General features: G+C 52.2%; 21 non-coding genes across 21 annotated transcripts; all 21 read left to right on the top strand.

Annotated features, from left to right (window-relative positions):
- Positions 1-207: 207 nt before the first annotated feature.
- On the top strand, positions 208-280 carry Trnaa-ugc (transfer RNA alanine (anticodon UGC)). The gene has a single exon. It is a non-coding gene; the product is annotated as a tRNA-Ala (tRNA).
- Positions 281-703: 423 nt separating this feature from the next.
- Trnaa-agc (transfer RNA alanine (anticodon AGC)) lies at positions 704-776 on the top strand. Its single transcript has one exon. It is a non-coding gene; the product is annotated as a tRNA-Ala (tRNA).
- Positions 777-2,562: 1,786 nt separating this feature from the next.
- Positions 2,563-2,635, top strand: Trnaa-ugc (transfer RNA alanine (anticodon UGC)). The gene has a single exon. It is a non-coding gene; the product is annotated as a tRNA-Ala (tRNA).
- Positions 2,636-3,058: 423 nt separating this feature from the next.
- Trnaa-agc (transfer RNA alanine (anticodon AGC)) lies at positions 3,059-3,131 on the top strand. The gene has a single exon. It is a non-coding gene; the product is annotated as a tRNA-Ala (tRNA).
- Positions 3,132-4,205: 1,074 nt separating this feature from the next.
- Trnaa-ugc (transfer RNA alanine (anticodon UGC)) lies at positions 4,206-4,278 on the top strand. The gene has a single exon. It is a non-coding gene; the product is annotated as a tRNA-Ala (tRNA).
- A 423-nt stretch (positions 4,279-4,701) lies between these two features.
- Trnaa-agc (transfer RNA alanine (anticodon AGC)) lies at positions 4,702-4,774 on the top strand. The gene has a single exon. It is a non-coding gene; the product is annotated as a tRNA-Ala (tRNA).
- A 2,142-nt stretch (positions 4,775-6,916) lies between these two features.
- On the top strand, positions 6,917-6,989 carry Trnaa-ugc (transfer RNA alanine (anticodon UGC)). The gene has a single exon. It is a non-coding gene; the product is annotated as a tRNA-Ala (tRNA).
- Positions 6,990-7,412: 423 nt separating this feature from the next.
- On the top strand, positions 7,413-7,485 carry Trnaa-agc (transfer RNA alanine (anticodon AGC)). The gene has a single exon. It is a non-coding gene; the product is annotated as a tRNA-Ala (tRNA).
- Positions 7,486-9,271: 1,786 nt separating this feature from the next.
- On the top strand, positions 9,272-9,344 carry Trnaa-ugc (transfer RNA alanine (anticodon UGC)). The gene has a single exon. It is a non-coding gene; the product is annotated as a tRNA-Ala (tRNA).
- Positions 9,345-9,767: 423 nt separating this feature from the next.
- Trnaa-agc (transfer RNA alanine (anticodon AGC)) lies at positions 9,768-9,840 on the top strand. The gene has a single exon. It is a non-coding gene; the product is annotated as a tRNA-Ala (tRNA).
- A 3,566-nt stretch (positions 9,841-13,406) lies between these two features.
- On the top strand, positions 13,407-13,479 carry Trnaa-ugc (transfer RNA alanine (anticodon UGC)). Its single transcript has one exon. It is a non-coding gene; the product is annotated as a tRNA-Ala (tRNA).
- Positions 13,480-13,902: 423 nt separating this feature from the next.
- Positions 13,903-13,975, top strand: Trnaa-agc (transfer RNA alanine (anticodon AGC)). The gene has a single exon. It is a non-coding gene; the product is annotated as a tRNA-Ala (tRNA).
- Positions 13,976-16,117: 2,142 nt separating this feature from the next.
- Positions 16,118-16,190, top strand: Trnaa-ugc (transfer RNA alanine (anticodon UGC)). The gene has a single exon. It is a non-coding gene; the product is annotated as a tRNA-Ala (tRNA).
- A 1,569-nt stretch (positions 16,191-17,759) lies between these two features.
- On the top strand, positions 17,760-17,832 carry Trnaa-ugc (transfer RNA alanine (anticodon UGC)). The gene has a single exon. It is a non-coding gene; the product is annotated as a tRNA-Ala (tRNA).
- Positions 17,833-20,113: 2,281 nt separating this feature from the next.
- Trnaa-ugc (transfer RNA alanine (anticodon UGC)) lies at positions 20,114-20,186 on the top strand. The gene has a single exon. It is a non-coding gene; the product is annotated as a tRNA-Ala (tRNA).
- A 423-nt stretch (positions 20,187-20,609) lies between these two features.
- Positions 20,610-20,682, top strand: Trnaa-agc (transfer RNA alanine (anticodon AGC)). The gene has a single exon. It is a non-coding gene; the product is annotated as a tRNA-Ala (tRNA).
- Positions 20,683-22,468: 1,786 nt separating this feature from the next.
- Trnaa-ugc (transfer RNA alanine (anticodon UGC)) lies at positions 22,469-22,541 on the top strand. Its single transcript has one exon. It is a non-coding gene; the product is annotated as a tRNA-Ala (tRNA).
- Positions 22,542-22,964: 423 nt separating this feature from the next.
- Positions 22,965-23,037, top strand: Trnaa-agc (transfer RNA alanine (anticodon AGC)). Its single transcript has one exon. It is a non-coding gene; the product is annotated as a tRNA-Ala (tRNA).
- Positions 23,038-24,823: 1,786 nt separating this feature from the next.
- Positions 24,824-24,896, top strand: Trnaa-ugc (transfer RNA alanine (anticodon UGC)). Its single transcript has one exon. It is a non-coding gene; the product is annotated as a tRNA-Ala (tRNA).
- Positions 24,897-25,319: 423 nt separating this feature from the next.
- Trnaa-agc (transfer RNA alanine (anticodon AGC)) lies at positions 25,320-25,392 on the top strand. Its single transcript has one exon. It is a non-coding gene; the product is annotated as a tRNA-Ala (tRNA).
- Positions 25,393-26,822: 1,430 nt separating this feature from the next.
- Positions 26,823-26,895, top strand: Trnaa-ugc (transfer RNA alanine (anticodon UGC)). The gene has a single exon. It is a non-coding gene; the product is annotated as a tRNA-Ala (tRNA).
- The last annotated feature ends 1,063 nt before the right edge of the window (positions 26,896-27,958 follow it).

Raw genomic sequence — 27,958 nt, forward strand, 5'->3', positions numbered from 1 at the left:
CGACAGCCCTTTCAATTTAAGACGTTAAATACAGACGGAATTTGTAGTCGTAACACCAGAACATCGAAACTACTTGGAACTCATGTGTATATGAACGTGACCACGCCTTTGTACACTGGTCCCTTCACCCCTACAAACCAACCAACCATCAGGTCCGTGCACTTCAGAGTAGCAAAGAAAGGAAAACAGCGCAGCTCTGATGCGCTTGGGGGCGTAGCTCAGTTGGTAGAGCGTTCGCTTTGCATGTGAAAGGTCCCGGGTTCAAGTCCCGGCGCCTCCATGTTTTGTGGACAGTGCATGGTAAGTGTTGGTCGCGGCGAGCCTAAAGACACGCAAGATGTTGCAAAGCCAGCGTCACAGACTCATATGATGTATACTGACGTAAGGAGCGCTAGACGTAAATGTGAGGACCGGCTGTTGTCGAGGTGTCATCGACTGCAAATCTGTCTTAGGTATAACGGCCTAACCTCAATGAAGTCTAGAGAGTGGACAACACGTCCGTCTTACTCAGAGTGGTGGCCGAACGCTATTTTCGACGTTGTGCGTGCCACTTTAATTTTGGCCAACTACGATTCGATACAGAATGCAGAAAACCTGAAAGACACCCTCGCGGCCACATTGAGAGTAGTGTTTGTCTGCGGAATAATGAGAGTGCAAGGGTCTGTGGTATTGATATGGTTGTATGTAGCACTATTTGTCATCAGGGGGCGTAGCTCAGATGGTAGAGCGCTCGCTTAGCATGCGAGAGGTACTGGGATCGATACCCAGCGCCTCCAGAATTTTTAACACACCAACATGTCCACACTGCCATGCAAGTGGAATAATTCACAGCCAGCGAATGTGTCAAGGCAGATACGAGCGAACGATTAGCAGCCACAATTGGCAAGCGTACTGTTACGCGCAAGAAGCACCCTCCTCCCACCGCTACACTGAATTTAGAAACAGTACAAGTCCTCCCTTAAGATTCTCAAACCTATGTCGGAAAGATCTGCCTTGCGCCGAGTTCACAAAAATCCCACTGCACATTCCCATTCTTTACGTGCAGTCGGCTGCTACTGGTGTTGCTAGTTGTGACTGCTGATGACAGATGCCGTAGCAATCAATTCATGGAGTGAGTTGTATGTTTTGCGATACTCTGTCTCTGACAAGCAAGCAGAGGTGACATAGGCGCGAACACGGGAAGGTTGCAGCCCCTCGCTGCCTGCAGACACCGAGCAGCCACACTAGGTGGGCGGCCTAAGCCGTAGGCGAAATGTGCTCACTCGCTTGGGCGCGACGTCAAGCTCTAAATAAGGCTGTCACTAGCGTGAGCGTTGCGTGAGCGTCGTGTAAAGTCGGAAAAGTCGTCTGCATTGGTGAGTGCCATGTTTGGGGAGCGTTTCGTAGTTTGCGCAGTGCAATGGAGACGCGGAAACGTGTTGTGGCCCAGTCTTTTGCAGTTGGACGACAAGAGTGGTACACAGTAGTAAAGTGCGAGGCAGTGAGTTGGCATGAACTGTCGAGTGCACAATGGGGCTTCAGATGTGCGAACACGGGAAGGTTGCAGCCCCTCGCTGCCTGCAGACACCGAGCAGCCACACTAGGTGGGCGGCCTAAGCCGTAGGCGAAATGTGCTCACTCGCTTGGGCGCGACGTCAAGCTCTAAATAAGGCTGTCACTAGCGTGAGCGTTGCGTGAGCGTCGTGTAAAGTCGGAAAAGTCGTCTGCATTGGTGAGTGCCATGTTTGGGGAGCGTTTCGTAGTTTGCGCAGTGCAATGGAGACGCGGAAACGTGTTGTGGCCCAGTCTTTTGCAGTTGGACGACAAGAGTGGTACACAGTAGTAAAGTGCGAGGCAGTGAGTTGGCATGAACTGTCGAGTGCACAATGGGGCTTCAGATGTGCGAACACGGGAAGGTTGCAGCCCCTCGCTGCCTGCAGACACCGAGCAGCCACACTAGGTGGGCGGCCTAAGCCGTAGGCGAAATGTGCTCACTCGCTTGGGCGCGACGTCAAGCTCTAAATAAGGCTGTCACTAGCGTGAGCGTTGCGTGAGCGTCGTGTAAAGTCGGAAATGTCGTCTGCATTGGTGAGTGCCATGTTTGGGGAGCGTTTCGTAGTTTGCGCAGTGCAATGGAGACGCGGAAACGTGTTGTGGCCCAGTCTTTTGCAGTTGGACGACAAGAGTGGTACACAGTAGTAAAGTGCGAGGCAGTGAGTTGGCATGAACAGTCGAGTGCACAATGGGGCTTCAGATGTGCTTGTTACCTGAGGCGCGGTGTGATTGCCGACAAGGAGTGAAAACGGAGCAATTTGTGACTGTCCTTTCGAGAAATGGCTCTGAGCACTATGGGTCTCAACTGCTGTGGTCATCAGTCGACAGCCCTTTCAATTTAAGACGTTAAATACAGACGGAATTTGTAGTCGTAACACCAGAACATCGAAACTACTTGGAACTCATGTGTATATGAACGTGACCACGCCTTTGTACACTGGTCCCTTCACCCCTACAAACCAACCAACCATCAGGTCCGTGCACTTCAGAGTAGCAAAGAAAGGAAAACAGCGCAGCTCTGTTGCGCTTGGGGGCGTAGCTCAGTTGGTAGAGCGTTCGCTTTGCATGTGAAAGGTCCCGGGTTCAAGCCCCGGCGCCTCCATGTTTTGTGGACAGTGCATGGTAAGTGTTGGTCGCGGCGAGCCTAAAGACACGCAAGATGTTGCAAAGCCAGCGTCACAGACTCATATGATGTATACTGACGTAAGGAGCGCTAGACGTAAATGTGAGGACCGGCTGTTGTCGAGGTGTCATCGACTGCAAATCTGTCTTAGGTATAACGGCCTAACCTCAATGAAGTCTAGAGAGTGGACAACACGTCCGTCTTACTCAGAGTGGTGGCCGAACGCTATTTTCGACGTTGTGCGTGCCACTTTAATTTTGGCCAACTACGATTCGATACAGAATGCAGAAAACCTGAAAGACACCCTCGCGGCCACATTGAGAGTAGTGTTTGTCTGCGGAATAATGAGAGTGCAAGGGTCTGTGGTATTGATATGGTTGTATGTAGCACTATTTGTCATCAGGGGGCGTAGCTCAGATGGTAGAGCGCTCGCTTAGCATGCGAGAGGTACTGGGATCGATACCCAGCGCCTCCAGAATTTTTAACACACCAACATGTCCACACTGCCATGCAAGTGGAATAATTCACAGCCAGCGAATGTGTCAAGGCAGATACGAGCGAACGATTAGCAGCCACAATTGGCAAGCGTACTGTTACGCGCAAGAAGCACCCTCCTCCCACCGCTACACTGAATTTAGAAACAGTACAAGTCCTCCCTTAAGATTCTCAAACCTATGTCGGAAAGATCTGCCTTGCGCCGAGTTCACAAAAATCCCACTGCACATTCCCATTCTTTACGTGCAGTCGGCTGCTACTGGTGTTGCTAGTTGTGACTGCTGATGACAGATGCCGTAGCAATCAATTCATGGAGTGAGTTGTATGTTTTGCGATACTCTGTCTCTGACAAGCAAGCAGAGGTGACATAGGCGCGAACACGGGAAGGTTGCAGCCCCTCGCTGCCTGCAGACACCGAGCAGCCACACTAGGTGGGCGGCCTAAGCCGTAGGCGAAATGTGCTCACTCGCTTGGGCGCGACGTCAAGCTCTAAATAAGGCTGTCACTAGCGTGAGCGTTGCGTGAGCGTCGTGTAATGTCGGAAAAGTCGTCTGCATTGGTGAGTGCCATGTTTGGGGAGCGTTTCGTAGTTTGCGCAGTGCAATGGAGACGCGGAAACGTGTTGTGGCCCAGTCTTTTGCAGTTGGACGACAAGAGTGGTACACAGTAGTAAAGTGCGAGGCAGTGAGTTGGCATGAACAGTCGAGTGCACAATGGGGCTTCAGATGTGCTTGTTACCTGAGGCGCGGTGTGATTGCCGACAAGGAGTGAAAACGGAGCAATTTGTGACTGTCCTTTCGAGAAATGGCTCTGAGCACTATGGGTCTCAACTGCTGTGGTCATCAGTCGACAGTCCTTTCAATTTAAGACGTTAAATACAGACGGAATTTGTAGTCGTAACACCAGAACATCGAAACTACTTGGAACTCATGTGTATATGAACGTGACCACGTCATTATACACTGGTCCCTTCACCCCTACAAACCAACCAACCATCAGGTCCGTGCACTTCAGAGTAGCAAAGAAAGGAAAACAGCGCAGCTCTGTTGCGCTTGGGGGCGTAGCTCAGTTGGTAGAGCGTTCGCTTTGCATGTGAAAGGTCCCGGGTTCAAGCCCCGGCGCCTCCATGTTTTGTGGACAGTGCATGGTAAGTGTTGGTCGCGGCGAGCCTAAAGACACGCAAGATGTTGCAAAGCCAGCGTCACAGACTCATATGATGTATACTGACGTAAGGAGCGCTAGACGTAAATGTGAGGACCGGCTGTTGTCGAGGTGTCATCGACTGCAAATCTGTCTTAGGTATAACGGCCTAACCTCAATGAAGTCTAGAGAGTGGACAACACGTCCGTCTTACTCAGAGTGGTGGCCGAACGCTATTTTCGACGTTGTGCGTGCCACTTTAATTTTGGCCAACTACGATTCGATACAGAATGCAGAAAACCTGAAAGACACCCTCGCGGCCACATTGAGAGTAGTGTTTGTCTGCGGAATAATGAGAGTGCAAGGGTCTGTGGTATTGATATGGTTGTATGTAGCACTATTTGTCATCAGGGGGCGTAGCTCAGATGGTAGAGCGCTCGCTTAGCATGCGAGAGGTACTGGGATCGATACCCAGCGCCTCCAGAATTTTTAACACACCAACATGTCCACACTGCCATGCAAGTGGAATAATTCACAGCCAGCGAATGTGTCAAGGCAGATACGAGCGAACGATTAGCAGCCACAATTGGCAAGCGTACTGTTACGCGCAAGAAGCACCCTCCTCCCACCGCTACACTGAATTTAGAAACAGTACAAGTCCTCCCTTAAGATTCTCAAACCTATGTCGGAAAGATCTGCCTTGCGCCGAGTTCACAAAAATCCCACTGCACATTCCCATTCTTTACGTGCAGTCGGCTGCTACTGGTGTTGCTAGTTGTGACTGCTGATGACAGATGCCGTAGCAATCAATTCATGGAGTGAGTTGTATGTTTTGCGATACTCTGTCTCTGACAAGCAAGCAGAGGTGACATAGGCGCGAACACGGGAAGGTTGCAGCCCCTCGCTGCCTGCAGACACCGAGCAGCCACACTAGGTGGGCGGCCTAAGCCGTAGGCGAAATGTGCTCACTCGCTTGGGCGCGACGTCAAGCTCTAAATAAGGCTGTCACTAGCGTGAGCGTTGCGTGAGCGTCGTGTAAAGTAGGAAAAGTCGTCTGCATTGGTGAGTGCCATGTTTGGGGAGCGTTTCGTAGTTTGCGCAGTGCAATGGAGACGCGGAAACGTGTTGTGGCCCAGTCTTTTGCAGTTGGACGACAAGAGTGGTACACAGTAGTAAAGTGCGAGGCAGTGAGTTGGCATGAACTGTCGAGTGCACAATGGGGCTTCAGATGTGCGAACACGGGAAGGTTGCAGCCCCTCGCTGCCTGCAGACACCGAGCAGCCACACTAGGTGGGCGGCCTAAGCCGTAGGCGAAATGTGCTCACTCGCTTGGGCGCGACGTCAAGCTCTAAATAAGGCTGTCACTAGCGTGAGCGTTGCGTGAGCGTCGTGTAAAGTCGGAAAAGTCGTCTGCATTGGTGAGTGCCATGTTTGGGGAGCGTTTCGTAGTTTGCGCAGTGCAATGGAGACGCGGAAACGTGTTGTGGCCCAGTCTTTTGCAGTTGGACGACAAGAGTGGTACACAGTAGTAAAGTGCGAGGCAGTGAGTTGGCATGAACAGTCGAGTGCACAATGGGGCTTCAGATGTGCGAACACGGGAAGGTTGCAGCCCCTCGCTGCCTGCAGACACCGAGCAGCCACACTAGGTGGGCGGCCTAAGCCGTAGGCGAAATGTGCTCACTCGCTTGGGCGCGACGTCAAGCTCTAAATAAGGCTGTCACTAGCGTGAGCGTTGCGTGAGCGTCGTGTAAAGTCGGAAAAGTCGTCTGCATTGGTGAGTGCCATGTTTGGGGAGCGTTTCGTAGTTTGCGCAGTGCAATGGAGACGCGGAAACGTGTTGTGGCCCAGTCTTTTGCAGTTGGACGACAAGAGTGGTACACAGTAGTAAAGTGCGAGGCAGTGAGTTGGCATGAACTGTCGAGTGCACAATGGGGCTTCAGATGTGCGAACACGGGAAGGTTGCAGCCCCTCGCTGCCTGCAGACACCGAGCAGCCACACTAGGTGGGCGGCCTAAGCCGTAGGCGAAATGTGCTCACTCGCTTGGGCGCGACGTCAAGCTCTAAATAAGGCTGTCACTAGCGTGAGCGTTGCGTGAGCGTCGTGTAAAGTCGGAAATGTCGTCTGCATTGGTGAGTGCCATGTTTGGGGAGCGTTTCGTAGTTTGCGCAGTGCAATGGAGACGCGGAAACGTGTTGTGGCCCAGTCTTTTGCAGTTGGACGACAAGAGTGGTACACAGTAGTAAAGTGCGAGGCAGTGAGTTGGCATGAACAGTCGAGTGCACAATGGGGCTTCAGATGTGCTTGTTACCTGAGGCGCGGTGTGATTGCCGACAAGGAGTGAAAACGGAGCAATTTGTGACTGTCCTTTCGAGAAATGGCTCTGAGCACTATGGGTCTCAACTGCTGTGGTCATCAGTCGACAGCCCTTTCAATTTAAGACGTTAAATACAGACGGAATTTGTAGTCGTAACACCAGAACATCGAAACTACTTGGAACTCATGTGTATATGAACGTGACCACGCCTTTGTACACTGGTCCCTTCACCCCTACAAACCAACCAACCATCAGGTCCGTGCACTTCAGAGTAGCAAAGAAAGGAAAACAGCGCAGCTCTGTTGCGCTTGGGGGCGTAGCTCAGTTGGTAGAGCGTTCGCTTTGCATGTGAAAGGTCCCGGGTTCAAGCCCCGGCGCCTCCATGTTTTGTGGACAGTGCATGGTAAGTGTTGGTCGCGGCGAGCCTAAAGACACGCAAGATGTTGCAAAGCCAGCGTCACAGACTCATATGATGTATACTGACGTAAGGAGCGCTAGACGTAAATGTGAGGACCGGCTGTTGTCGAGGTGTCATCGACTGCAAATCTGTCTTAGGTATAACGGCCTAACCTCAATGAAGTCTAGAGAGTGGACAACACGTCCGTCTTACTCAGAGTGGTGGCCGAACGCTATTTTCGACGTTGTGCGTGCCACTTTAATTTTGGCCAACTACGATTCGATACAGAATGCAGAAAACCTGAAAGACACCCTCGCGGCCACATTGAGAGTAGTGTTTGTCTGCGGAATAATGAGAGTGCAAGGGTCTGTGGTATTGATATGGTTGTATGTAGCACTATTTGTCATCAGGGGGCGTAGCTCAGATGGTAGAGCGCTCGCTTAGCATGCGAGAGGTACTGGGATCGATACCCAGCGCCTCCAGAATTTTTAACACACCAACATGTCCACACTGCCATGCAAGTGGAATAATTCACAGCCAGCGAATGTGTCAAGGCAGATACGAGCGAACGATTAGCAGCCACAATTGGCAAGCGTACTGTTACGCGCAAGAAGCACCCTCCTCCCACCGCTACACTGAATTTAGAAACAGTACAAGTCCTCCCTTAAGATTCTCAAACCTATGTCGGAAAGATCTGCCTTGCGCCGAGTTCACAAAAATCCCACTGCACATTCCCATTCTTTACGTGCAGTCGGCTGCTACTGGTGTTGCTAGTTGTGACTGCTGATGACAGATGCCGTAGCAATCAATTCATGGAGTGAGTTGTATGTTTTGCGATACTCTGTCTCTGACAAGCAAGCAGAGGTGACATAGGCGCGAACACGGGAAGGTTGCAGCCCCTCGCTGCCTGCAGACACCGAGCAGCCACACTAGGTGGGCGGCCTAAGCCGTAGGCGAAATGTGCTCACTCGCTTGGGCGCGACGTCAAGCTCTAAATAAGGCTGTCACTAGCGTGAGCGTTGCGTGAGCGTCGTGTAAAGTCGGAAAAGTCGTCTGCATTGGTGAGTGCCATGTTTGGGGAGCGTTTCGTAGTTTGCGCAGTGCAATGGAGACGCGGAAACGTGTTGTGGCCCAGTCTTTTGCAGTTGGACGACAAGAGTGGTACACAGTAGTAAAGTGCGAGGCAGTGAGTTGGCATGAACAGTCGAGTGCACAATGGGGCTTCAGATGTGCGAACACGGGAAGGTTGCAGCCCCTCGCTGCCTGCAGACACCGAGCAGCCACACTAGGTGGGCGGCCTAAGCCGTAGGCGAAATGTGCTCACTCGCTTGGGCGCGACGTCAAGCTCTAAATAAGGCTGTCACTAGCGTGAGCGTTGCGTGAGCGTCGTGTAAAGTCGGAAAAGTCGTCTGCATTGGTGAGTGCCATGTTTGGGGAGCGTTTCGTAGTTTGCGCAGTGCAATGGAGACGCGGAAACGTGTTGTGGCCCAGTCTTTTGCAGTTGGACGACAAGAGTGGTACACAGTAGTAAAGTGCGAGGCAGTGAGTTGGCATGAACTGTCGAGTGCACAATGGGGCTTCAGATGTGCGAACACGGGAAGGTTGCAGCCCCTCGCTGCCTGCAGACACCGAGCAGCCACACTAGGTGGGCGGCCTAAGCCGTAGGCGAAATGTGCTCACTCGCTTGGGCGCGACGTCAAGCTCTAAATAAGGCTGTCACTAGCGTGAGCGTTGCGTGAGCGTCGTGTAAAGTCGGAAAAGTCGTCTGCATTGGTGAGTGCCATGTTTGGGGAGCGTTTCGTAGTTTGCGCAGTGCAATGGAGACGCGGAAACGTGTTGTGGCCCAGTCTTTTGCAGTTGGACGACAAGAGTGGTACACAGTAGTAAAGTGCGAGGCAGTGAGTTGGCATGAACAGTCGAGTGCACAATGGGGCTTCAGATGTGCTTGTTACCTGAGGCGCGGTGTGATTGCCGACAAGGAGTGAAAACGGAGCAATTTGTGACTGTCCTTTCGAGAAATGGCTCTGAGCACTATGGGTCTCAACTGCTGTGGTCATCAGTCGACAGCCCTTTCAATTTAAGACGTTAAATACAGACGGAATTTGTAGTCGTAACACCAGAACATCGAAACTACTTGGAACTCATGTGTATATGAACGTGACCACGCCTTTGTACACTGGTCCCTTCACCCCTACAAACCAACCAACCATCAGGTCCGTGCACTTCAGAGTAGCAAAGAAAGGAAAACAGCGCAGCTCTGTTGCGCTTGGGGGCGTAGCTCAGTTGGTAGAGCGTTCGCTTTGCATGTGAAAGGTCCCGGGTTCAAGCCCCGGCGCCTCCATGTTTTGTGGACAGTGCATGGTAAGTGTTGGTCGCGGCGAGCCTAAAGACACGCAAGATGTTGCAAAGCCAGCGTCACAGACTCATATGATGTATACTGACGTAAGGAGCGCTAGACGTAAATGTGAGGACCGGCTGTTGTCGAGGTGTCATCGACTGCAAATCTGTCTTAGGTATAACGGCCTAACCTCAATGAAGTCTAGAGAGTGGACAACACGTCCGTCTTACTCAGAGTGGTGGCCGAACGCTATTTTCGACGTTGTGCGTGCCACTTTAATTTTGGCCAACTACGATTCGATACAGAATGCAGAAAACCTGAAAGACACCCTCGCGGCCACATTGAGAGTAGTGTTTGTCTGCGGAATAATGAGAGTGCAAGGGTCTGTGGTATTGATATGGTTGTATGTAGCACTATTTGTCATCAGGGGGCGTAGCTCAGATGGTAGAGCGCTCGCTTAGCATGCGAGAGGTACTGGGATCGATACCCAGCGCCTCCAGAATTTTTAACACACCAACATGTCCACACTGCCATGCAAGTGGAATAATTCACAGCCAGCGAATGTGTCAAGGCAGATACGAGCGAACGATTAGCAGCCACAATTGGCAAGCGTACTGTTACGCGCAAGAAGCACCCTCCTCCCACCGCTACACTGAATTTAGAAACAGTACAAGTCCTCCCTTAAGATTCTCAAACCTATGTCGGAAAGATCTGCCTTGCGCCGAGTTCACAAAAATCCCACTGCACATTCCCATTCTTCACGTGCAGCCGGCTGCTACTGGTGTTGCTAGTTGTGACTGCTGATGACAGATGCCGTAGCAATCAATTCATGGAGTGAGTTGTATGTTTTGCGATACTCTGTCTCTGACAAGCAAGCAGAGGTGACATAGGCGCGAACACGGGAAGGTTGCAGCCCCTCGCTGCCTGCAGACACCGAGCAGCCACACTAGGTGGGCGGCCTAAGCCGTAGGCGAAATGTGCTCACTCGCTTGGGCGCGACGTCAAGCTCTAAATAAGGCTGTCACTAGCGTGAGCGTTGCGTGAGCGCCGTGTAAAGTCGGAAAAGTCGTCTGCATTGGTGAGTGCCATGTTTGGGGAGCGTTTCGTAGTTTGCGCAGTGCAATGGAGACGCGGAAACGTGTTGTGGCCCAGTCTTTTGCAGTTGGACGACAAGAGTGGTACACAGTAGTAAAGTGCGAGGCAGTGAGTTGGCATGAACAGTCGAGTGCACAATGGGGCTTCAGATGTGCGAACACGGGAAGGTTGCAGCCCCTCGCTGCCTGCAGACACCGAGCAGCCACACTAGGTGGGCGGCCTAAGCCGTAGGCGAAATGTGCTCACTCGCTTGGGCGCGACGTCAAGCTCTAAATAAGGCTGTCACTAGCGTGAGCGTTGCGTGAGCGTCGTGTAAAGTCGGAAAAGTCGTCTGCATTGGTGAGTGCCATGTTTGGGGAGCGTTTCGTAGTTTGCGCAGTGCAATGGAGACGCGGAAACGTGTTGTGGCCCAGTCTTTTGCAGTTGGACGACAAGAGTGGTACACAGTAGTAAAGTGCGAGGCAGTGAGTTGGCATGAACTGTCGAGTGCACAATGGGGCTTCAGATGTGCGAACACGGGAAGGTTGCAGCCCCTCGCTGCCTGCAGACACCGAGCAGCCACACTAGGTGGGCGGCCTAAGCCGTAGGCGAAATGTGCTCACTCGCTTGGGCGCGACGTCAAGCTCTAAATAAGGCTGTCACTAGCGTGAGCGTTGCGTGAGCGTCGTGTAAAGTCGGAAAAGTCGTCTGCATTGGTGAGTGCCATGTTTGGGGAGCGTTTCGTAGTTTGCGCAGTGCAATGGAGACGCGGAAACGTGTTGTGGCCCAGTCTTTTGCAGTTGGACGACAAGAGTGGTACACAGTAGTAAAGTGCGAGGCAGTGAGTTGGCATGAACTGTCGAGTGCACAATGGGGCTTCAGATGTGCGAACACGGGAAGGTTGCAGCCCCTCGCTGCCTGCAGACACCGAGCAGCCACACTAGGTGGGCGGCCTAAGCCGTAGGCGAAATGTGCTCACTCGCTTGGGCGCGACGTCAAGCTCTAAATAAGGCTGTCACTAGCGTGAGCGTTGCGTGAGCGCCGTGTAAAGTCGGAAAAGTCGTCTGCATTGGTGAGTGCCATGTTTGGGGAGCGTTTCGTAGTTTGCGCAGTGCAATGGAGACGCGGAAACGTGTTGTGGCCCAGTCTTTTGCAGTTGGACGACAAGAGTGGTACACAGTAGTAAAGTGCGAGGCAGTGAGTTGGCATGAACAGTCGAGTGCACAATGGGGCTTCAGATGTGCGAACACGGGAAGGTTGCAGCCCCTCGCTGCCTGCAGACACCGAGCAGCCACACTAGGTGGGCGGCCTAAGCCGTAGGCGAAATGTGCTCACTCGCTTGGGCGCGACGTCAAGCTCTAAATAAGGCTGTCACTAGCGTGAGCGTTGCGTGAGCGTCGTGTAAAGTCGGAAAAGTCGTCTGCATTGGTGAGTGCCATGTTTGGGGAGCGTTTCGTAGTTTGCGCAGTGCAATGGAGACGCGGAAACGTGTTGTGGCCCAGTCTTTTGCAGTTGGACGACAAGAGTGGTACACAGTAGTAAAGTGCGAGGCAGTGAGTTGGCATGAACTGTCGAGTGCACAATGGGGCTTCAGATGTGCGAACACGGGAAGGTTGCAGCCCCTCGCTGCCTGCAGACACCGAGCAGCCACACTAGGTGGGCGGCCTAAGCCGTAGGCGAAATGTGCTCACTCGCTTGGGCGCGACGTCAAGCTCTAAATAAGGCTGTCACTAGCGTGAGCGTTGCGTGAGCGTCGTGTAAAGTCGGAAAAGTCGTCTGCATTGGTGAGTGCCATGTTTGGGGAGCGTTTCGTAGTTTGCGCAGTGCAATGGAGACGCGGAAACGTGTTGTGGCCCAGTCTTTTGCAGTTGGACGACAAGAGTGGTACACAGTAGTAAAGTGCGAGGCAGTGAGTTGGCATGAACAGTCGAGTGCACAATGGGGCTTCAGATGTGCGAACACGGGAAGGTTGCAGCCCCTCGCTGCCTGCAGACACCGAGCAGCCACACTAGGTGGGCGGCCTAAGCCGTAGGCGAAATGTGCTCACTCGCTTGGGCGCGACGTCAAGCTCTAAATAAGGCTGTCACTAGCGTGAGCGTTGCGTGAGCGTCGTGTAAAGTCGGAAAAGTCGTCTGCATTGGTGAGTGCCATGTTTGGGGAGCGTTTCGTAGTTTGCGCAGTGCAATGGAGACGCGGAAACGTGTTGTGGCCCAGTCTTTTGCAGTTGGACGACAAGAGTGGTACACAGTAGTAAAGTGCGAGGCAGTGAGTTGGCATGAACTGTCGAGTGCACAATGGGGCTTCAGATGTGCGAACACGGGAAGGTTGCAGCCCCTCGCTGCCTGCAGACACCGAGCAGCCACACTAGGTGGGCGGCCTAAGCCGTAGGCGAAATGTGCTCACTCGCTTGGGCGCGACGTCAAGCTCTAAATAAGGCTGTCACTAGCGTGAGCGTTGCGTGAGCGTCGTGTAAAGTCGGAAAAGTCGTCTGCATTGGTGAGTGCCATGTTTGGGGAGCGTTTCGTAGTTTGCGCAGTGCAATGGAGACGCGGAAACGTGTTGTGGCCCAGTCTTTTGCAGTTGGACGACAAGAGTGGTACACAGTAGTAAAGTGCGAGGCAGTGAGTTGGCATGAACAGTCGAGTGCACAATGGGGCTTCAGATGTGCTTGTTACCTGAGGCGCGGTGTGATTGCCGACAAGGAGTGAAAACGGAGCAATTTGTGACTGTCCTTTCGAGAAATGGCTCTGAGCACTATGGGTCTCAACTGCTGTGGTCATCAGTCGACAGCCCTTTCAATTTAAGACGTTAAATACAGACGGAATTTGTAGTCGTAACACCAGAACATCGAAACTACTTGGAACTCATGTGTATATGAACGTGACCACGCCTTTGTACACTGGTCCCTTCACCCCTACAAACCAACCAACCATCAGGTCCGTGCACTTCAGAGTAGCAAAGAAAGGAAAACAGCGCAGCTCTGTTGCGCTTGGGGGCGTAGCTCAGTTGGTAGAGCGTTCGCTTTGCATGTGAAAGGTCCCGGGTTCAAGCCCCGGCGCCTCCATGTTTTGTGGACAGTGCATGGTAAGTGTTGGTCGCGGCGAGCCTAAAGACACGCAAGATGTTGCAAAGCCAGCGTCACAGACTCATATGATGTATACTGACGTAAGGAGCGCTAGACGTAAATGTGAGGACCGGCTGTTGTCGAGGTGTCATCGACTGCAAATCTGTCTTAGGTATAACGGCCTAACCTCAATGAAGTCTAGAGAGTGGACAACACGTCCATCTTACTCAGAGTGGTGGCCGAACGCTATTTTCGACGTTGTGCGTGCCACTTTAATTTTGGCCAACTACGATTCGATACAGAATGCAGAAAACCTGAAAGACACCCTCGCGGCCACATTGAGAGTAGTGTTTGTCTGCGGAATAATGAGAGTGCAAGGGTCTGTGGTATTGATATGGTTGTATGTAGCACTATTTGTCATCAGGGGGCGTAGCTCAGATGGTAGAGCGCTCGCTTAGCATGCGAGAGGTACTGGGATCGATACCCAGCGCCTCCAGAATTTTTAACACACCAACATGTCCACACTGCCATGCAAGTGGAATAATTCACAGCCAGCGAATGTGTCAAGGCAGATACGAGCGAACGATTAGCAGCCACAATTGGCAAGCGTACTGTTACGCGCAAGAAGCACCCTCCTCCCACCGCTACACTGAATTTAGAAACAGTACAAGTCCTCCCTTAAGATTCTCAAACCTATGTCGGAAAGATCTGCCTTGCGCCGAGTTCACAAAAATCCCACTGCACATTCCCATTCTTCACGTGCAGCCGGCTGCTACTGGTGTTGCTAGTTGTGACTGCTGATGACAGATGCCGTAGCAATCAATTCATGGAGTGAGTTGTATGTTTTGCGATACTCTGTCTCTGACAAGCAAGCAGAGGTGACATAGGCGCGAACACGGGAAGGTTGCAGCCCCTCGCTGCCTGCAGACACCGAGCAGCCACACTAGGTGGGCGGCCTAAGCCGTAGGCGAAATGTGCTCACTCGCTTGGGCGCGACGTCAAGCTCTAAATAAGGCTGTCACTAGCGTGAGCGTTGCGTGAGCGTCGTGTAAAGTCGGAAAAGTCGTCTGCATTGGTGAGTGCCATGTTTGGGGAGCGTTTCGTAGTTTGCGCAGTGCAATGGAGACGCGGAAACGTGTTGTGGCCCAGTCTTTTGCAGTTGGACGACAAGAGTGGTACACAGTAGTAAAGTGCGAGGCAGTGAGTTGGCATGAACAGTCGAGTGCACAATGGGGCTTCAGATGTGCGAACACGGGAAGGTTGCAGCCCCTCGCTGCCTGCAGACACCGAGCAGCCACACTAGGTGGGCGGCCTAAGCCGTAGGCGAAATGTGCTCACTCGCTTGGGCGCGACGTCAAGCTCTAAATAAGGCTGTCACTAGCGTGAGCGTTGCGTGAGCGTCGTGTAAAGTCGGAAAAGTCGTCTGCATTGGTGAGTGCCATGTTTGGGGAGCGTTTCGTAGTTTGCGCAGTGCAATGGAGACGCGGAAACGTGTTGTGGCCCAGTCTTTTGCAGTTGGACGACAAGAGTGGTACACAGTAGTAAAGTGCGAGGCAGTGAGTTGGCATGAACTGTCGAGTGCACAATGGGGCTTCAGATGTGCGAACACGGGAAGGTTGCAGCCCCTCGCTGCCTGCAGACACCGAGCAGCCACACTAGGTGGGCGGCCTAAGCCGTAGGCGAAATGTGCTCACTCGCTTGGGCGCGACGTCAAGCTCTAAATAAGGCTGTCACTAGCGTGAGCGTTGCGTGAGCGCCGTGTAAAGTCGGAAAAGTCGTCTGCATTGGTGAGTGCCATGTTTGGGGAGCGTTTCGTAGTTTGCGCAGTGCAATGGAGACGCGGAAACGTGTTGTGGCCCAGTCTTTTGCAGTTGGACGACAAGAGTGGTACACAGTAGTAAAGTGCGAGGCAGTGAGTTGGCATGAACAGTCGAGTGCACAATGGGGCTTCAGATGTGCGAACACGGGAAGGTTGCAGCCCCTCGCTGCCTGCAGACACCGAGCAGCCACACTAGGTGGGCGGCCTAAGCCGTAGGCGAAATGTGCTCACTCGCTTGGGCGCGACGTCAAGCTCTAAATAAGGCTGTCACTAGCGTGAGCGTTGCGTGAGCGTCGTGTAAAGTCGGAAAAGTCGTCTGCATTGGTGAGTGCCATGTTTGGGGAGCGTTTCGTAGTTTGCGCAGTGCAATGGAGACGCGGAAACGTGTTGTGGCCCAGTCTTTTGCAGTTGGACGACAAGAGTGGTACACAGTAGTAAAGTGCGAGGCAGTGAGTTGGCATGAACAGTCGAGTGCACAATGGGGCTTCAGATGTGCTTGTTACCTGAGGCGCGGTGTGATTGCCGACAAGGAGTGAAAACGGAGCAATTTGTGACTGTCCTTTCGAGAAATGGCTCTGAGCACTATGGGTCTCAACTGCTGTGGTCATCAGTCGACAGCCCTTTCAATTTAAGACGTTAAATACAGACGGAATTTGTAGTCGTAACACCAGAACATCGAAACTACTTGGAACTCATGTGTATATGAACGTGACCACGCCTTTGTACACTGGTCCCCTCACCCCTACAAACCAACCAACCATCAGGTCCGTGCACTTCAGAGTAGCAAAGAAAGGAAAACAGCGCAGCTCTGTTGCGCTTGGGGGCGTAGCTCAGTTGGTAGAGCGTTCGCTTTGCATGTGAAAGGTCCCGGGTTCAAGCCCCGGCGCCTCCATGTTTTTTGGACAGTGCATGGTAAGTGTTGGTCGCGGCGAGCCTAAAGACACGCAAGATGTTGCAAAGCCAGCGTCACAGACTCATATGATGTATACTGACGTAAGGAGCGCTAGACGTAAATGTGAGGACCGGCTGTTGTCGAGGTGTCATCGACTGCAAATCTGTCTTAGGTATAACGGCCTAACCTCAATGAAGTCTAGAGAGTGGACAACACGTCCGTCTTACTCAGAGTGGTGGCCGAACGCTATTTTCGACGTTGTGCGTGCCACTTTAATTTTGGCCAACTACGATTCGATACAGAATGCAGAAAACCTGAAAGACACCCTCGCGGCCACATTGAGAGTAGTGTTTGTCTGCGGAATAATGAGAGTGCAAGGGTCTGTGGTATTGATATGGTTGTATGTAGCACTATTTGTCATCAGGGGGCGTAGCTCAGATGGTAGAGCGCTCGCTTAGCATGCAGAGGTACTGGGATCGATACCCAGCGCCTCCAGAATTTTTAACACACCAACATGTCCACACTGCCATGCAAGTGGAATAATTCACAGCCAGCGAATGTGTCAAGGCAGATACGAGCGAACGATTAGCAGCCACAATTGGCAAGCGTACTGTTACGCGCAAGAAGCACCCTCCTCCCACCGCTACACTGAATTTAGAAACAGTACAAGTCCTCCCTTAAGATTCTCAAACCTATGTCGGAAAGATCTGCCTTGCGCCGAGTTCACAAAAATCCCACTGCACATTCCCATTCTTTACGTGCAGTCGGCTGCTACTGGTGTTGCTAGTTGTGACTGCTGATGACAGATGCCGTAGCAATCAATTCATGGAGTGAGTTGTATGTTTTGCGATACTCTGTCTCTGACAAGCAAGCAGAGGTGACATAGGCGCGAACACGGGAAGGTTGCAGCCCCTCGCTGCCTGCAGACACCGAGCAGCCACACTAGGTGGGCGGCCTAAGCCGTAGGCGAAATGTGCTCACTCGCTTGGGCGCGACGTCAAGCTCTAAATAAGGCTGTCACTAGCGTGAGCGTTGCGTGAGCGTCGTGTAAAGTCGGAAAAGTCGTCTGCATTGGTGAGTGCCATGTTTGGGGAGCGTTTCGTAGTTTGCGCAGTGCAATGGAGACGCGGAAACGTGTTGTGGCCCAGTCTTTTGCAGTTGGACGACAAGAGTGGTACACAGTAGTAAAGTGCGAGGCAGTGAGTTGGCATGAACAGTCGAGTGCACAATGGGGCTTCAGATGTGCTTGTTACCTGAGGCGCGGTGTGATTGCCGACAAGGAGTGAAAACGGAGCAATTTGTGACTGTCCTTTCGAGAAATGGCTCTGAGCACTATGGGTCTCAACTGCTGTGGTCATCAGTCGACAGCCCTTTCAATTTAAGACGTTAAATACAGACGGAATTTGTAGTCGTAACACCAGAACATCGAAACTACTTGGAACTCATGTGTATATGAACGTGACCACGCCTTTGTACACTGGTCCCCTCACCCCTACAAACCAACCAACCATCAGGTCCGTGCACTTCAGAGTAGCAAAGAAAGGAAAACAGCGCAGCTCTGTTGCGCTTGGGGGCGTAGCTCAGTTGGTAGAGCGTTCGCTTTGCATGTGAAAGGTCCCGGGTTCAAGCCCCGGCGCCTCCATGTTTTGTGGACAGTGCATGGTAAGTGTTGGTCGCGGCGAGCCTAAAGACACGCAAGATGTTGCAAAGCCAGCGTCACAGACTCATATGATGTATACTGACGTAAGGAGCGCTAGACGTAAATGTGAGGACCGGCTGTTGTCGAGGTGTCATCGACTGCAAATCTGTCTTAGGTATAACGGCCTAACCTCAATGAAGTCTAGAGAGTGGACAACACGTCCGTCTTACTCAGAGTGGTGGCCGAACGCTATTTTCGACGTTGTGCGTGCCACTTTAATTTTGGCCAACTACGATTCGATACAGAATGCAGAAAACCTGAAAGACACCCTCGCGGCCACATTGAGAGTAGTGTTTGTCTGCGGAATAATGAGAGTGCAAGGGTCTGTGGTATTGATATGGTTGTATGTAGCACTATTTGTCATCAGGGGGCGTAGCTCAGATGGTAGAGCGCTCGCTTAGCATGCAGAGGTACTGGGATCGATACCCAGCGCCTCCAGAATTTTTAACACACCAACATGTCCACACTGCCATGCAAGTGGAATAATTCACAGCCAGCGAATGTGTCAAGGCAGATACGAGCGAACGATTAGCAGCCACAATTGGCAAGCGTACTGTTACGCGCAAGAAGCACCCTCCTCCCACCGCTACACTGAATTTAGAAACAGTACAAGTCCTCCCTTAAGATTCTCAAACCTATGTCGGAAAGATCTGCCTTGCGCCGAGTTCACAAAAATCCCACTGCACATTCCCATTCTTTACGTGCAGTCGGCTGCTACTGGTGTTGCTAGTTGTGACTGCTGATGACAGATGCCGTAGCAATCAATTCATGGAGTGAGTTGTATGTTTTGCGATACTCTGTCTCTGACAAGCAAGCAGAGGTGACATAGGCGCGAACACGGGAAGGTTGCAGCCCCTCGCTGCCTGCAGACACCGAGCAGCCACACTAGGTGGGCGGCCTAAGCCGTAGGCGAAATGTGCTCACTCGCTTGGGCGCGACGTCAAGCTCTAAATAAGGCTGTCACTAGCGTGAGCGTTGCGTGAGCGTCGTGTAAAGTCGGAAAAGTCGTCTGCATTGGTGAGTGCCATGTTTGGGGAGCGTTTCGTAGTTTGCGCAGTGCAATGGAGACGCGGAAACGTGTTGTGGCCCAGTCTTTTGCAGTTGGACGACAAGAGTGGTACACAGTAGTAAAGTGCGAGGCAGTGAGTTGGCATGAACAGTCGAGTGCACAATGGGGCTTCAGATGTGCGAACACGGGAAGGTTGCAGCCCCTCGCTGCCTGCAGACACCGAGCAGCCACACTAGGTGGGCGGCCTAAGCCGTAGGCGAAATGTGCTCACTCGCTTGGGCGCGACGTCAAGCTCTAAATAAGGCTGTCACTAGCGTGAGCGTTGCGTGAGCGTCGTGTAAAGTCGGAAAAGTCGTCTGCATTGGTGAGTGCCATGTTTGGGGAGCGTTTCGTAGTTTGCGCAGTGCAATGGAGACGCGGAAACGTGTTGTGGCCCAGTCTTTTGCAGTTGGACGACAAGAGTGGTACACAGTAGTAAAGTGCGAGGCAGTGAGTTGGCATGAACTGTCGAGTGCACAATGGGGCTTCAGATGTGCGAACACGGGAAGGTTGCAGCCCCTCGCTGCCTGCAGACACCGAGCAGCCACACTAGGTGGGCGGCCTAAGCCGTAGGCGAAATGTGCTCACTCGCTTGGGCGCGACGTCAAGCTCTAAATAAGGCTGTCACTAGCGTGAGCGTTGCGTGAGCGTCGTGTAAAGTCGGAAAAGTCGTCTGCATTGGTGAGTGCCATGTTTGGGGAGCGTTTCGTAGTTTGCGCAGTGCAATGGAGACGCGGAAACGTGTTGTGGCCCAGTCTTTTGCAGTTGGACGACAAGAGTGGTACACAGTAGTAAAGTGCGAGGCAGTGAGTTGGCATGAACAGTCGAGTGCACAATGGGGCTTCAGATGTGCTTGTTACCTGAGGCGCGGTGTGATTGCCGACAAGGAGTGAAAACGGAGCAATTTGTGACTGTCCTTTCGAGAAATGGCTCTGAGCACTATGGGTCTCAACTGCTGTGGTCATCAGTCGACAGCCCTTTCAATTTAAGACGTTAAATACAGACGGAATTTGTAGTCGTAACACCAGAACATCGAAACTACTTGGAACTCATGTGTATATGAACGTGACCACGCCTTTGTACACTGGTCCCTTCACCCCTACAAACCAACCAACCATCAGGTCCGTGCACTTCAGAGTAGCAAAGAAAGGAAAACAGCGCAGCTCTGTTGCGCTTGGGGGCGTAGCTCAGTTGGTAGAGCGTTCGCTTTGCATGTGAAAGGTCCCGGGTTCAAGCCCCGGCGCCTCCATGTTTTGTGGACAGTGCATGGTAAGTGTTGGTCGCGGCGAGCCTAAAGACACGCAAGATGTTGCAAAGCCAGCGTCACAGACTCATATGATGTATACTGACGTAAGGAGCGCTAGACGTAAATGTGAGGACCGGCTGTTGTCGAGGTGTCATCGACTGCAAATCTGTCTTAGGTATAACGGCCTAACCTCAATGAAGTCTAGAGAGTGGACAACACGTCCGTCTTACTCAGAGTGGTGGCCGAACGCTATTTTCGACGTTGTGCGTGCCACTTTAATTTTGGCCAACTACGATTCGATACAGAATGCAGAAAACCTGAAAGACACCCTCGCGGCCACATTGAGAGTAGTGTTTGTCTGCGGAATAATGAGAGTGCAAGGGTCTGTGGTATTGATATGGTTGTATGTAGCACTATTTGTCATCAGGGGGCGTAGCTCAGATGGTAGAGCGCTCGCTTAGCATGCGAGAGGTACTGGGATCGATACCCAGCGCCTCCAGAATTTTTAACACACCAACATGTCCACACTGCCATGCAAGTGGAATAATTCACAGCCAGCGAATGTGTCAAGGCAGATACGAGCGAACGATTAGCAGCCACAATTGGCAAGCGTACTGTTACGCGCAAGAAGCACCCTCCTCCCACCGCTACACTGAATTTAGAAACAGTACAAGTCCTCCCTTAAGATTCTCAAACCTATGTCGGAAAGATCTGCCTTGCGCCGAGTTCACAAAAATCCCACTGCACATTCCCATTCTTCACGTGCAGCCGGCTGCTACTGGTGTTGCTAGTTGTGACTGCTGATGACAGATGCCGTAGCAATCAATTCATGGAGTGAGTTGTATGTTTTGCGATACTCTGTCTCTGACAAGCAAGCAGAGGTGACATAGGCGCGAACACGGGAAGGTTGCAGCCCCTCGCTGCCTGCAGACACCGAGCAGCCACACTAGTTGGGCGGCCTAAGCCGTAGGCGAAATGTGCTCACTCGCTTGGGCGCGACGTCAAGCTCTAAATAAGGCTGTCACTAGCGTGAGCGTTGCGTGAGCGTCGTGTAAAGTCGGAAAAGTCGTCTGCATTGGTGAGTGCCATGTTTGGGGAGCGTTTCGTAGTTTGCGCAGTGCAATGGAGACGCGGAAACGTGTTGTGGCCCAGTCTTTTGCAGTTGGACGACAAGAGTGGTACACAGTAGTAAAGTGCGAGGCAGTGAGTTGGCATGAACAGTCGAGTGCACAATGGGGCTTCAGATGTGCGAACACGGGAAGGTTGCAGCCCCTCGCTGCCTGCAGACACCGAGCAGCCACACTAGGTGGGCGGCCTAAGCCGTAGGCGAAATGTGCTCACTCGCTTGGGCGCGACGTCAAGCTCTAAATAAGGCTGTCACTAGCGTGAGCGTTGCGTGAGCGTCGTGTAAAGTCGGAAAAGTCGTCTGCATTGGTGAGTGCCATGTTTGGGGAGCGTTTCGTAGTTTGCGCAGTGCAATGGAGACGCGGAAACGTGTTGTGGCCCAGTCTTTTGCAGTTGGACGACAAGAGTGGTACACAGTAGTAAAGTGCGAGGCAGTGAGTTGGCATGAACTGTCGAGTGCACAATGGGGCTTCAGATGTGCGAACACGGGAAGGTTGCAGCCCCTCGCTGCCTGCAGACACCGAGCAGCCACACTAGGTGGGCGGCCTAAGCCGTAGGCGAAATGTGCTCACTCGCTTGGGCGCGACGTCAAGCTCTAAATAAGGCTGTCACTAGCGTGAGCGTTGCGTGAGCGTCGTGTAAAGTCGGAAAAGTCGTCTGCATTGGTGAGTGCCATGTTTGGGGAGCGTTTCGTAGTTTGCGCAGTGCAATGGAGACGCGGAAACGTGTTGTGGCCCAGTCTTTTGCAGTTGGACGACAAGAGTGGTACACAGTAGTAAAGTGCGAGGCAGTGAGTTGGCATGAACAGTCGAGTGCACAATCGGGCTTCAGATGTGCTTGTTACCTGAGGCGCGGTGTGATTGCCGACAAGGAGTGAAAACGGAGCAATTTGTGACTGTCCTTTCGAGAAATGGCTCTGAGCACTATGGGTCTCAACTGCTGTGGTCATCAGTCGACAGCCCTTTCAATTTAAGACGTTAAATACAGACGGAATTTGTAGTCGTAACACCAGAACATCGAAACTACTTGGAACTCATGTGTATATGAACGTGACCACGCCTTTGTACACTGGTCCCTTCACCCCTACAAACCAACCAACCATCAGGTCCGTGCACTTCAGAGTAGCAAAGAAAGGAAAACAGCGCAGCTCTGTTGCGCTTGGGGGCGTAGCTCAGTTGGTAGAGCGTTCGCTTTGCATGTGAAAGGTCCCGGGTTCAAGCCCCGGCGCCTCCATGTTTTGTGGACAGTGCATGGTAAGTGTTGGTCGCGGCGAGCCTAAAGACACGCAAGATGTTGCAAAGCCAGCGTCACAGACTCATATGATGTATACTGACGTAAGGAGCGCTAGACGTAAATGTGAGGACCGGCTGTTGTCGAGGTGTCATCGACTGCAAATCTGTCTTAGGTATAACGGCCTAACCTCAATGAAGTCTAGAGAGTGGACAACACGTCCGTCTTACTCAGAGTGGTGGCCGAACGCTATTTTCGACGTTGTGCGTGCCACTTTAATTTTGGCCAACTACGATTCGATACAGAATGCAGAAAACCTGAAAGACACCCTCGCGGCCACATTGAGAGTAGTGTTTGTCTGCGGAATAATGAGAGTGCAAGGGTCTGTGGTATTGATATGGTTGTATGTAGCACTATTTGTCATCAGGGGGCGTAGCTCAGATGGTAGAGCGCTCGCTTAGCATGCGAGAGGTACTGGGATCGATACCCAGCGCCTCCAGAATTTTTAACACACCAACATGTCCACACTGCCATGCAAGTGGAATAATTCACAGCCAGCGAATGTGTCAAGGCAGATACGAGCGAACGATTAGCAGCCACAATTGGCAAGCGTACTGTTACGCGCAAGAAGCACCCTCCTCCCACCGCTACACTGAATTTAGAAACAGTACAAGTCCTCCCTTAAGATTCTCAAACCTATGTCGGAAAGATCTGCCTTGCGCCGAGTTCACAAAAATCCCACTGCACATTCCCATTCTTCACGTGCAGCCGGCTGCTACTGGTGTTGCTAGTTGTGACTGCTGATGACAGATGCCGTAGCAATCAATTCATGGAGTGAGTTGTATGTTTTGCGATACTCTGTCTCTGACAAGCAAGCAGAGGTGACATAGGCGCGAACACGGGAAGGTTGCAGCCCCTCGCTGCCTGCAGACACCGAGCAGCCACACTAGTTGGGCGGCCTAAGCCGTAGGCGAAATGTGCTCACTCGCTTGGGCGCGACGTCAAGCTCTAAATAAGGCTGTCACTAGCGTGAGCGTTGCGTGAGCGTCGTGTAAAGTCGGAAAAGTCGTCTGCATTGGTGAGTGCCATGTTTGGGGAGCGTTTCGTAGTTTGCGCAGTGCAATGGAGACGCGGAAACGTGTTGTGGCCCAGTCTTTTGCAGTTGGACGACAAGAGTGGTACACAGTAGTAAAGTGCGAGGCAGTGAGTTGGCATGAACAGTCGAGTGCACAATGGGGCTTCAGATGTGCGAACACGGGAAGGTTGCAGCCCCTCGCTGCCTGCAGACACCGAGCAGCCACACTAGGTGGGCGGCCTAAGCCGTAGGCGAAATGTGCTCACTCGCTTGGGCGCGACGTCAAGCTCTAAATAAGGCTGTCACTAGCGTGAGCGTTGCGTGAGCGTCGTGTAAAGTCGGAAAAGTCGTCTGCATTGGTGAGTGCCATGTTTGGGGAGCGTTTCGTAGTTTGCGCAGTGCAATGGAGACGCGGAAACGTGTTGTGGCCCAGTCTTTTGCAGTTGGACGACAAGAGTGGTACACAGTAGTAAAGTGCGAGGCAGTGAGTTGGCATGAACTGTCGAGTGCACAATGGGGCTTCAGATGTGCGAACACGGGAAGGTTGCAGCCCCTCGCTGCCTGCAGACACCGAGCAGCCACACTAGGTGGGCGGCCTAAGCCGTAGGCGAAATGTGCTCACTCGCTTGGGCGCGACGTCAAGCTCTAAATAAGGCTGTCACTAGCGTGAGCGTTGCGTGAGCGTCGTGTAAAGTCGGAAAAGTCGTCTGCATTGGTGAGTGCCATGTTTGGGGAGCGTTTCGTAGTTTGCGCAGTGCAATGGAGACGCGGAAACGTGTTGTGGCCCAGTCTTTTGCAGTTGGACGACAAGAGTGGTACACAGTAGTAAAGTGCGAGGCAGTGAGTTGGCATGAACAGTCGAGTGCACAATGGGGCTTCAGATGTGCTTGTTACCTGAGGCGCGGTGTGATTGCCGACAAGGAGTGAAAACGGAGCAATTTGTGACTGTCCTTTCGAGAAATGGCTCTGAGCACTATGGGTCTCAACTGCTGTGGTCATCAGTCGACAGCCCTTTCAATTTAAGACGTTAAATACAGACGGAATTTGTAGTCGTAACACCAGAACATCGAAACTACTTGGAACTCATGTGTATATGAACGTGACCACGCCTTTGTACACTGGTCCCTTCACCCCTACAAACCAACCAACCATCAGGTCCGTGCACTTCAGAGTAGCAAAGAAAGGAAAACAGCGCAGCTCTGTTGCGCTTGGGGGCGTAGCTCAGTTGGTAGAGCGTTCGCTTTGCATGTGAAAGGTCCCGGGTTCAAGCCCCGGCGCCTCCATGTTTTGTGGACAGTGCATGGTAAGTGTTGGTCGCGGCGAGCCTAAAGACACGCAAGATGTTGCAAAGCCAGCGTCACAGACTCATATGATGTATACTGACGTAAGGAGCGCTAGACGTAAATGTGAGGACCGGCTGTTGTCGAGGTGTCATCGACTGCAAATCTGTCTTAGGTATAACGGCCTAACCTCAATGAAGTCTAGAGAGTGGACAACACGTCCGTCTTACTCAGAGTGGTGGCCGAACGCTATTTTCGACGTTGTGCGTGCCACTTTAATTTTGGCCAACTACGATTCGATACAGAATGCAGAAAACCTGAAAGACACCCTCGCGGCCACATTGAGAGTAGTGTTTGTCTGCGGAATAATGAGAGTGCAAGGGTCTGTGGTATTGATATGGTTGTATGTAGCACTATTTGTCATCAGGGGGCGTAGCTCAGATGGTAGAGCGCTCGCTTAGCATGCGAGAGGTACTGGGATCGATACCCAGCGCCTCCAGAATTTTTAACACACCAACATGTCCACACTGCCATGCAAGTGGAATAATTCACAGCCAGCGAATGTGTCAAGGCAGATACGAGCGAACGATTAGCAGCCACAATTGGCAAGCGTACTGTTACGCGCAAGAAGCACCCTCCTCCCACCGCTACACTGAATTTAGAAACAGTACAAGTCCTCCCTTAAGATTCTCAAACCTATGTCGGAAAGATCTGCCTTGCGCCGAGTTCACAAAAATCCCACTGCACATTCCCATTCTTCACGTGCAGCCGGCTGCTACTGGTGTTGCTAGTTGTGACTGCTGATGACAGATGCCGTAGCAATCAATTCATGGAGTGAGTTGTATGTTTTGCGATACTCTGTCTCTGACAAGCAAGCAGAGGTGACATAGGCGCGAACACGGGAAGGTTGCAGCCCCTCGCTGCCTGCAGACACCGAGCAGCCACGCTAGTTGGGCGGCCTAAGCCGTAGGCGAAATGTGCTCACTCGCTTGGGCGCGACGTCAAGCTCTAAATAAGGCTGTCACTAGCGTGAGCGTTGCGTGAGCGTCGTGTAAAGTCGGAAAAGTCGTCTGCATTGGTGAGTGCCATGTTTGGGGAGCGTTTCGTAGTTTGCGCAGTGCAATGGAGACGCGGAAACGTGTTGTGGCCCAGTCTTTTGCAGTTGGACGACAAGAGTGGTACACAGTAGTAAAGTGCGAGGCAGTGAGTTGGCATGAACTGTCGAGTGCACAATGGGGCTTCAGATGTGCGAACACGGGAAGGTTGCAGCCCCTCGCTGCCTGCAGACACCGAGCAGCCACACTAGGTGGGCGGCCTAAGCCGTAGGCGAAATGTGCTCACTCGCTTGGGCGCGACGTCAAGCTCTAAATAAGGCTGTCACTAGCGTGAGCGTTGCGTGAGCGTCGTGTAAAGTCGGAAAAGTCGTCTGCATTGGTGAGTGCCATGTTTGGGGAGCGTTTCGTAGTTTGCGCAGTGCAATGGAGACGCGGAAACGTGTTGTGGCCCAGTCTTTTGCAGTTGGACGACAAGAGTGGTACACAGTAGTAAAGTGCGAGGCAGTGAGTTGGCATGAACAGTCGAGTGCACAATGGGGCTTCAGATGTGCTTGTTACCTGAGGCGCGGTGTGATTGCCGACAAGGAGTGAAAACGGAGCAATTTGTGACTGTCCTTTCGAGAAATGGCTCTGAGCACTATGGGTCTCAACTGCTGTGGTCATCAGTCGACAGCCCTTTCAATTTAAGACGTTAAATACAGACGGAATTTGTAGTCGTAACACCAGAACATCGAAACTACTTGGAACTCATGTGTATATGAACGTGACCACGCCTTTGTACACTGGTCCCTTCACCCCTACAAACCAACCAACCATCAGGTCCGTGCACTTCAGAGTAGCAAAGAAAGGAAAACAGCGCAGCTCTGTTGCGCTTGGGGGCGTAGCTCAGTTGGTAGAGCGTTCGCTTTGCATGTGAAAGGTCCCGGGTTCAAGCCCCGGCGCCTCCATGTTTTGTGGACAGTGCATGGTAAGTGTTGGTCGCGGCGAGCCTAAAGACACGCAAGATGTTGCAAAGCCAGCGTCACAGACTCATATGATGTATACTGACGTAAGGAGCGCTAGACGTAAATGTGAGGACCGGCTGTTGTCGAGGTGTCATCGACTGCAAATCTGTCTTAGGTATAACGGCCTGACCTCAATGAAGTCTAGAGAGTGGACAACACGTCCGTCTTACTCAGAGTGGTGGCCGAACGCTATTTTCGACGTTGTGCGTGCCACTTTAATTTTGGCCAACTACGATTCGATACAGAATGCAGAAAACCTGAAAGACACCCTCGCGGCCACATTGAGAGTAGTGTTTGTCTGCGGAATAATGAGAGTGCAAGGGTCTGTGGTATTGATATGGTTGTATGTAGCACTATTTGTCATCAGGGGGCGTAGCTCAGATGGTAGAGCGCTCGCTTAGCATGCAGAGGTACTGGGATCGATACCCAGCGCCTCCAGAATTTTTAACACACCAACATGTCCACACTGCCATGCAAGTGGAATAATTCACAGCCAGCGAATGTGTCAAGGCAGATACGAGCGAACGATTAGCAGCCACAATTGGCAAGCGTACTGTTACGCGCAAGAAGCACCCTCCTCCCACCGCTACACTGAATTTAGAAACAGTACAAGTCCTCCCTTAAGATTCTCAAACCTATGTCGGAAAGATCTGCCTTGCGCCGAGTTCACAAAAATCCCACTGCACATTCCCATTCTTTACGTGCAGTCGGCTGCTACTGGTGTTGCTAGTTGTGACTGCTGATGACAGATGCCGTAGCAATCAATTCATGGAGTGAGTTGTATGTTTTGCGATACTCTGTCTCTGACAAGCAAGCAGAGGTGACATAGGCGCGAACACGGGAAGGTTGCAGCCCCTCGCTGCCTGCAGACACCGAGCAGCCACACTAGGTGGGCGGCCTAAGCCGTAGGCGAAATGTGCTCACTCGCTTGGGCGCGACGTCAAGCTCTAAATAAGGCTGTCACTAGCGTGAGCGTTGCGTGAGCGTCGTGTAAAGTCGGAAAAGT

The sequence above is a fragment of the Schistocerca cancellata genome, unplaced genomic scaffold (genome assembly GCF_023864275.1).
Source record: "Schistocerca cancellata isolate TAMUIC-IGC-003103 unplaced genomic scaffold, iqSchCanc2.1 HiC_scaffold_872, whole genome shotgun sequence".
Lineage (NCBI taxonomy): Eukaryota > Metazoa > Arthropoda > Insecta > Orthoptera > Acrididae > Schistocerca > Schistocerca cancellata.